The sequence below is a fragment of the Leiobunum rupestre genome, chromosome 10 (assembly GCF_980474605.1).
Source record: "Leiobunum rupestre chromosome 10, qqLeiRupe1.1.hap1, whole genome shotgun sequence".
Classification (NCBI taxonomy): domain Eukaryota; kingdom Metazoa; phylum Arthropoda; class Arachnida; order Opiliones; family Sclerosomatidae; genus Leiobunum; species Leiobunum rupestre.
Genome location: NC_143393.1, coordinates 42,192,004 through 42,201,268, shown reverse-complemented (window position 1 = coordinate 42,201,268; position 9,265 = coordinate 42,192,004). Strand labels below are relative to the sequence as shown.

Here is a 9,265-nt window from a genome sequence, read left to right as displayed (position 1 = left end):
ATTGTAGCTCCATTACTTTTTCGTGGTAGTCACATTGTAGCCCCACTACGGTTACTTTGCAGTCACTTTGTAACCCCACTACGGTTAATTGGCAGTCACATTGTAACCCCTTTACGGTTACTTGGTAGTCACATTGTAACCCCACTACGGTTACTTGGTAGTCACATTGTAGCTCTATTACGGCTAATTGGTAGTCACATTGTTTCCTCACTTCAGTTATTTTGGAATCACGGTGCAGCCGTATTAAAGTTATTTTGCAGTCATATTTTCCTTAAGGGTAGTTATTTATTTCGCATTATCCCTAGTAGCACAAAAGAACATTGGCGCCTTGATCCTAATTTGACAGATTGAGTCACCTCTCGAAAGCCTGTACGGGGAAACTTGTAGCAGCTTTTTTGTATACATCAAACAAGTCTTCATAATGACTACGTTATTAAAAGCTAAACACAAACCGAGATACTTAAGAGTAGTTGGAGGAAACCAAACAAAGCTTCACGATCTCTTTGTGTTGGAATTATTAAACTAGTAAACGTCCAATAATGTTCGTTTCGATAGTATTACTAACATTTTCGCAATTATTGTAAGCCTTCCAGTTGAACGTTAAGGATATTTGTAAACGATGAGATTAATACACGCCCAATAAAAGCACACAGGACCAAATTTAAGCTTAATATATGAGGTTCAATGGATATATTATTTTAAAACTAACAGCTAATTTGAAATAATTGTTTATATAAGTAACAATCATAAGCGTCATTTTTGTTAATTGTTCAACTTATTGATACTATGACACTTATGTTGGTCGCAACGTTATTCGAAAACTAGAAGCAATTTAGACTTTTAGATATGGAGAAACTTGTTTAATAGGGTGAAATGACTGCCAAATTACAGACATGATTAGTTGCAGTCAATTATAGCTCTACTGCAGAATATTTATTTTCAGAAAATAAATAAATAGACCGCAAGTGCATCCAATCTTTAAGCCACATTAAAGCTAATATTAAAGGAGAACTGTCACCAAAACCAAAATTTACGAGGTTTTTTACAGAAAGATAGAAAATATATTAATATTTATGTCCCTGAAATTTTATAGTTATTGGAAAAGTATTTAAAAAGTTACGCTACTTTTTCCGCAACCTACATCAAACGGCTTAAAAAATTGCAGAAATTGCGGTTGAACCTACGTGCAGCGCCAAAAGAATGAAGCGGCAAAAATTTGAGAAAGGGCGGCGTGTAAGGCAGTTTAAAAACACGATAAACTACAATCTACGAATATAACTCGGTTAAAAAGCCAAGGAGAATGTCGTAGCAGACGACAGCTCCGACCGAAAAACGATAAAACCGGGGAAAAAATATTTCGTTCACGAGATGGCGCTGCAGGTAGGTTCAACCAAGGGGTTCTGAGACTCTCGAGTCGGGGGGGGGGGATAAAAACACGAAATTTGGTTGCTAATAATAAATCAAATACTGGAAATATTAACATGATATATTTTGTATAGCCACTTTCGGACGTCCTCTATCCATTTCAATGGTTTTAAACCAAATTTAGGGTGGTGACAGTTCTCCTTTAAGGCTACATTTGTAGACTAAATGCAGTCTAGTTGCATCTTTGTCACAGAGAGGTTTTTAGCCACATTTCAGTCATATTACCGATTTTATGTAGTTGCAGTCAGTTAACTGCAATTGTAGCTAAGCCAGCTGCTATTTCTGTCACACTTAATCCACTTTTCAGTCTATCAATTCAATGTAGTTAAATTGCAGTCTTCATTTATTAGACGGAAATTTGACTGAAATTCATTGAAGTTCAGTGCAGCCAACTGGTATCGCTAAATTTCAGACAAGCAGCCCAAAAATATCTTACGTTAAATGCCGACCACTTTAGTTGTCTCAGCTAACCTTGATTTCGAGTATAATTTCTTGAAACTCCACCTATTAATATATTTTTTTAATTATAACTTGTTTTGTCAAGAGCTCAAGGGAAGTCGACCGTCAATAGCCGGTATAGGAGAGAACCAAAATTAATTAACATATCCACGTTTTTTAACCTTTACTATAATAATCAACTAAGCTAATACCCAAGGCACCACCTTAGGCTCAAGTCATCGAGCGACTTTTAAAGCCATTAATTCAGGTGGCCGGGTTACAATGCGTAGGAGGGTGGTGGCAAGCCCTTCATGCCACGCGAGCCAACAGTTCCCTACACTAACGATATAAAATATAAATATTGTACTGTCTAAGGATATTTACTTATTTATAAACTACATTTACCCGATAAAACAGTTTCGGAAACTCAATGTACAACATAGTTCACCCCGAACATATTTTCTTCCCAAACGCGTTTTCAAAATCGGCGATTAACATTAGTAATATAATTTTCGTCTAGAATTTGATCATTAGCCAATTAAATAGTAACGTGTATGTAGCTTAATAAAGTAATCAGATGATACTTATAAATGGATAAAAAGTCAGTTGCGTGTAACATAAGCGGTTAATAAGGCAGCTTTTTAGATATAAAAGAAATCTAGTACCAGCATCTATCAAGGATTTATTTTTTCCCATATGAAAACTAGTATAATCAAAGGCGGGGACAGCGGAACCAACATTCGCTCGCTATCTATTTGGCCGTTATAGTCCTGATTCCGAGGATCAGAGTGTGAATGTACGTTTGGGAAAAACAAAACATTGTTCGTTGTTTTGTCGTTAATTATTGAACGAGATATGAGAGAGGAGGCCAGATTAAGTGTCTGAAACAGCGTATCTACTTCGAGCGACAGAAAAGCAAATTAGCGAGGAGGCCAGTCACTAGTTGCTATCTGAGCCGGAAGATTGAAGCGAGCCGCACTTATTTGACGAAAAGTCAGAAGGCATTGAAGATCTGTCTGGAACTTAACGCGACTCAAGTAAAGCGGTAAGCCATCAACTGACTAAGGGCTGATTTTCACTAGGGCAAAAACGCCACGACGCGTCACAGTGGGGCAAACTGAGCCCAAACCTGACCAAAAGTCAAAAAAATAAATCGCGCGTATGAATTTTATTTTAATGTATAATATTTGTTTATAAACCACCGCACAATTTACCGGTGTTTGATTTTTGACGGCAAATTTTTATTTTCCACCAGGCTCCTTAGAAGTAGTAGATTTTTTTTAGATATTCTAAGTAGGAGTTTTTGTATAGTTTTTGGTATACTTTCAAGCTGGATTTAAAAGGTAAAAATTTTTTTTTTGCAGTCTTTAGTTTTGGAAATATCAATACCAAGTTGATATCGATATTTTAGAGTTATGCAACTATTAAACAAAGCCACGTAGTTCAAATAGTGTGAATTCTGGAAAACGAAGTTAAAGATCTTTAACTAATATATTCCTTTTAGAATTAATGTGACTTTTAGTTACGAATTTAGGTAGATTAAGTTACAATTTTTGATTTAAGTTGATAAATGTTCATTATTTATCACAATATCGATTAAAAATGTTGCCAATATTTGCCTATTTTCTATTTTTGTACAGATTTTCAATAGATATATATAAAATTAAAAAGGGTGTCCAATTTAAAAACGATCCATGGCGATAACATCAAAACCGTTTCCTGTACTAATTTAAAATTTTTGTGGCACTTAACACGTGTTGGGGAACAATTACAAATGATAACATTGAACACCTTGAACCGTTTCTTCAAGGTCATTGAAAAATTATCTCGAGAACCGTTAGATTTAGAAACTTCGTTCCAATTAGAAACGTGTACCTCATCATATCTAATGTCTGAATTCATTTGATCAATTGAAAGCCGAAAAATTTAACACTTAAAACCAGTTGGTCACAAAGTAAATAATACTGAACTCGCTACAGGAAAGTTATTATGAATCGGACATAACATATGTTCTGTTCACAAATATTCTATTTATTCAAATTTATGTTGAGAAACATAATGGATATTCAAAAAAATCCAATTAGAAAAGTGTTCTTCGCCACATTTTATGCTAAATGGGCTTTGATATGATTCAATTTGTAAAAAAGAGAGCCAAGTAATCGAAAATTTATTTTCTTTACAAATCGTCGATTCAACTTAAAACTATGCTAAGTCAATGGTAGAATTTCTTCTGCGTAATTTTTGGATTTATTAAATTTTTATTGTAAACAGTTTAGTATTGTTAACTTGATGACTAACTTGTTTTCCGGCTTTCAATTGATCAAATGAATTCGGGCTCAAGTTATTCAGACATTAAATATGATGAGGAAAACTTTCTAATTGGAACGAAGTTTCTAAATCTAACGATTCTCGAGATGATTTTTGACCTTGAAGACATGGTTCAAGGTCATCGATGTTATCATCTTTAATTGTCCCCCAACACGTGTTAAGTGTCACAAAAATTTGAAATTGGTACAGGAAACGGTTTTTGAGATATTAATTTTGACCAGGTTTGGGCTCAGTTTGCCCCAGTGTGCGACGTTGATCGTAATGGTTTTTTTTCGCAACGGCGAATGTCGACGCAAAAATATCGTGGACGAACCGGTTTTTTTTTTCACTGCGACGCTCACCGTCATGGCGTTTTTGCCCTAGTGAAAATCAGCCTTTACGGTGATTTATTTTCGCGTCGACGCTCACCGTCATGGCGTTTTTGCCCTAGTGAAAATCAGCCTTCACGGTGATTTATTTTTGCGTCGACGCTCACCGTCATGGCGTGTTTGGCCTAGTGAAAATCAGCCTTTACGGTGATTTATTTTCGCGTCGACGCTCACCGTCATGGCGTTTTTGCCCTAGTGAAAATCAGCCTTTACGGTGATTTATTTTCGCGTCGACGCTCACCGTCATGGCGTTTTTGCCCTAGTGAAAATCAGCCTTTACGGTGATTTATTTTCGCGTCGACGCTCACCGTCATGGCGTTTTTGCCCTAGTGAAAATCAGCCTTTACGGTGATTTATTTTCGCGTCGACGCTCACCGTCATGGCGTTTTTGCCCTAGTGAAAATCAGCCTTTACGGTGATTTATTTTCGCGTCGACGCTCACCGTCATGGCGTTTTTGCCCTAGTGAAAATCAGCCTTTACGGTGATTTATTTTCGCGTCGACGCTCTCCCTCATGGCGTTTTTGGCCTAGTGAAAATCAGCCTTTACGGTGATTTATTTTCGCGTCGACGCTCACCGTCATGGCGTTTTTGGCCTAGTGAAAATCAGCCTTTACGGTGATTTATTTTCGCGTCGACGCTCACCGTCATGGCGTTTTTGCCCTAGTGAAAATCAGCCTTCACGGTGATTTATTTTTGCGTCGACGCTCACCGTCATGGCGTGTTTGGCCTAGTGAAAATCAGCCTTTACGGTGATTTATTTTCGCGTCGACGCTCACCGTCATGGCGTTTTTGCCCTAGTGAAAATCAGCCTTTACGGTGATTTATTTTCGCGTCGACGCTCACCGTCATGGCGTTTTTGCCCTAGTGAAAATCAGCCTTTACGGTGATTTATTTTCGCGTCGACGCTCACCGTCATGGCGTTTTTGCCCTAGTGAAAATCAGCCTTTACGGTGATTTATTTTCGCGTCGACGCTCACCGTCATGGCGTTTTTGCCCTAGTGAAAATCAGCCTTTACGGTGATTTATTTTCGCGTCGACGCTCACCGTCATGGCGTTTTTGCCCTAGTGAAAATCAGCCTTCACGGTGATTTATTTTTGCGTCGACGCTCACCGTCATGGCGTGTTTGGCCTAGTGAAAATCAGCCTTTACGGTGATTTATTTTCGCGTCGACGCTCACCGTCATGGCGTTTTTGCCCTAGTGAAAATCAGCCTTCACGGTGATTTATTTTCGCGTCGACGCTCCGTCATGGCGTTTTTGCCCTAGTGAAAATCAGCCTTTACGGTGATTTATTTTCGCGTCGACGCTCACCGTCATGGCGTTTTTGCCCTAGTGAAAATCAGCCTTTACGGTGATTTATTTTCGCGTCGACGCTCACCACATGGCGTTTTTGGCCTAGTGAAAATCAGCCTTTACGGTGATTTATTTTCGCGTCGACGCTCACCGTCATGGCGTTTTTGGCCTAGTGAAAATCAGCCTTTACGGTGATTTATTTTCGCGTCGACGCTCACCGTCATGGCGTTTTTGGCCTAGTGAAAATCAGCCTTTACGGTGATTTATTTTCGCGTCGACGCTCACCGTCATGGCGTTTTTGCCCTAGTGAAAATCAGCCTTCACGGTGATTTATTTTTGCGTCGACGCTCACCGTCATGGCGTTTTTGCCCTAGTGAAAATCAGCCTTTACGGTGATTTATTTTCGCGTCGACGCTCACCGTCATGGCGTTTTTGCCCTAGTGAAAATCAGCCTTTACGGTGATTTATTTTCGCGTCGACGCTCACCGTCATGGCGTTTTTGCCCTAGTGAAAATCAGCCTTTACGGTGATTTATTTTCGCGTCGACGCTCACCGTCATGGCGTTTTTGCCCTAGTGAAAATCAGCCTTCACGGTGATTTATTTTTGCGTCGACGCTCACCGTCATGGCGTGTTTGGCCTAGTGAAAATCAGCCTTTACGGTGATTTATTTTCGCGTCGAGGCTCACCGTCATGGCGTTTTTGCCCTAGTGAAAATCAGCCTTCACGGTGATTTATTTTCGCGTCGACGCTCACCGTCATGGCGTTTTTGCCCTAGTGAAAATCAGCCTTTACGTTGATTTATTTTCGCGTCGACGCTCACCGTCATGGCGTTTTTGCCCTAGTGAAAATCAGCCTTTACGGTGATTTATTTTCGCGTCGACGCTCACCGTCATGGCGTTTTTGGCCTAGTGAAAATCAGCCTTTACGGTGATTTATTTTCGCGTCGACGCTCACCGTCATGGCGTTTTTGGCCTAGTGAAAATCAGCCTTTACGGTGATTTATTTTCGCGTCGACGCTCACCGTCATGGCGTTTTTGGCCTAGTGAAAATCAGCCTTTACGGTGATTTATTTTCGCGTCGACGCTCACCGTCATGGCGTTTTTGCCCTAGTGAAAATCAGCCTTTACGGTGATTTATTTTCGCGTCGACGCTCACCGTCATAACGTTTTTGGCCTAGTGAAAATCAGCCTTTACGGTGATTTATTTTCGCGTCGACGCTCACCGTCATGGCGTTTTTGGCCTAGTGAAAATCAGCCTTCACGGTGATTTATTTTTGCGTCGACGCTCACCGTCATGGCGTTTTTGGCCTAGTGAAAATCAGCCTTTACGGTGATTTATTTTCGCGTCGACGCTCACCGTCATGGCGTTTTTGCCCTAGTGAAAATCAGCCTTTACGGTGATTTATTTTCGCGTCGACGCTCACCGTCATGGCGTTTTTGGCCTAGTGAAAATCAGCCTTTACGGTGATTTATTTTCGCGTCGACGCTCACCGTCATGGCGTTTTTGCCCTAGTGAAAATCAGCCTTCACGGTGATTTATTTTTGCGTCGACGCTCACCGTCATGGCGTTTTTGGCCTAGTGAAAATCAGCCTTTACGGTGATTTATTTTCGCGTCGACGCTCACCGTCATGGCGTTTTTGCCCTAGTGAAAATCAGCCTTTACGGTGATTTATTTTCGCGTCGACGCTCACCGTCATGGCGTTTTTGCCCTAGTGAAAATCAGCCTTTACGGTGATTTATTTTCGCGTCGACGCTCACCGTCATGGCGTTTTTGGCCTAGTGAAAATCAGCCTTTACGGTGATTTATTTTCGCGTCGACGCTCACCGTCATGGCGTTTTTGCCCTAGTGAAAATCAGCCTTCACGGTGATTTATTTTTGCGTCGACGCTCACCGTCATGGCGTTTTTGGCCTAGTGAAAATCAGCCTTTACGGTGATTTATTTTCGCGTCGACGCTCACCGTCATGGCGTTTTTGCCCTAGTGAAAATCAGCCTTTACGGTGATTTATTTTCGCGTCGACGCTCAACGTCATGGCGTTTTTGGCCTAGTGAAAATCAGCCTTTACGGTGATTTATTTTCGCGTCGACGCTCACCGTCATGGCGTTTTTGCCCTAGTGAAAATCAGCCTTCACGGTGATTTATTTTTGCGTCGACGCTCACCGTCATGGCGTTTTTGGCCTAGTGAAAATCAGCCTTTACGGTGATTTATTTTCGCGTCGACGCTCACCGTCATGGCGTTTTTGCCCTAGTGAAAATCAGCCTTTACGGTGATTTATTTTCGCGTCGACGCTCACCGTCATGGCGTTTTTGGCCTAGTGAAAATCAGCCTTTACGGTGATTTATTTTCGCGTCGACGCTCACCGTCATGGCGTTTTTGCCCTAGTGAAAATCAGCCTTCACGGTGATTTATTTTTGCGTCGACGCTCACCGTCATGGCGTTTTTGGCCTAGTGAAAATCAGCCTTTACGGTGATTTATTTTCGCGTCGACGCTCACCGTCATGGCGTTTTTGGCCTAGTGAAAATCAGCCTTTACGGTGATTTATTTTCGCGTCGACGCTCACCGTCATGGCGTTTTTGCCCTAGTGAAAATCAGCCTTTACGGTGATTTATTTTCGCGTCGACGCTCACCGTCATGGCGTTTTTGGCCTAGTGAAAATCAGCCTTTACGGTGATTTATTTTCGCGTCGACGCTCACCGTCATGGCGTTTTTGCCCTAGTGAAAATCAGCCTTCACGGTGATTTATTTTTGCGTCGACGCTCACCGTCATGGCGTTTTTGGCCTAGTGAAAATCAGCCTTTACGGTGATTTATTTTCGCGTCGACGCTCACCGTCATGGCGTTTTTGCCCTAGTGAAAATCAGCCTTTACGGTGATTTATTTTCGCGTCGACGCTCACCGTCATGGCGTTTTTGCCCTAGTGAAAATCAGCCTTTACGGTGATTTATTTTCGCGTCGACGCTCACCGTCATGGCGTTTTTGCCCTAGTGAAAATCAGCCTTTACGGTGATTTATTTTCGCGTCGACGCTCACCGTCATGGCGTTTTTGCCCTAGTGAAAATCAGCCTTTACGGTGATTTATTTTCGCGTCGACGCTCACCGTCATGGCGTTTTTGCCCTAGTGAAAATCAGCCTTTACGGTGATTTATTTTCGCGTTGACGCTCACCGTCATGGCGTTTTTGGCCTAGTGAAAATCAGCCTTTACGGTGATTTATTTTCGCGTCGACGCTCACCGTCATGGCGTTTTTGGCCTAGTGAAAATCAGCCTTTACGGTGATTTATTTTCGCGTCGACGCTCACCGTCATGGCGTTTTTGCCCTAGTGAAAATCAGCCTTCACGGTGATTTATTTTTGCGTCGACGCTCACCGTCATGGCGTTTTTGGCCTAGTGAAAATCAGCCTTTACGGTGATT

At 41.5% G+C, this 9,265-nt stretch overlaps 1 protein-coding gene across 2 annotated transcripts in view; it reads left to right on the top strand.

The window, feature by feature from the left end:
- The first annotated feature begins 2,825 nt into the window (after positions 1-2,825).
- The window catches only part of LOC149925925 (cytochrome P450 18a1-like), a 52,905-nt gene continuing 46,465 nt past the window's right edge, over positions 2,826-9,265 (top strand). For both annotated transcript variants that reach the window (XM_090159892.1, XM_090159893.1), the window contains exon 1: positions 2,826-2,908. The gene's annotated coding sequence lies outside the window, so the exon portion shown is untranslated. The remainder of the gene's footprint in view (positions 2,909-9,265) is intronic.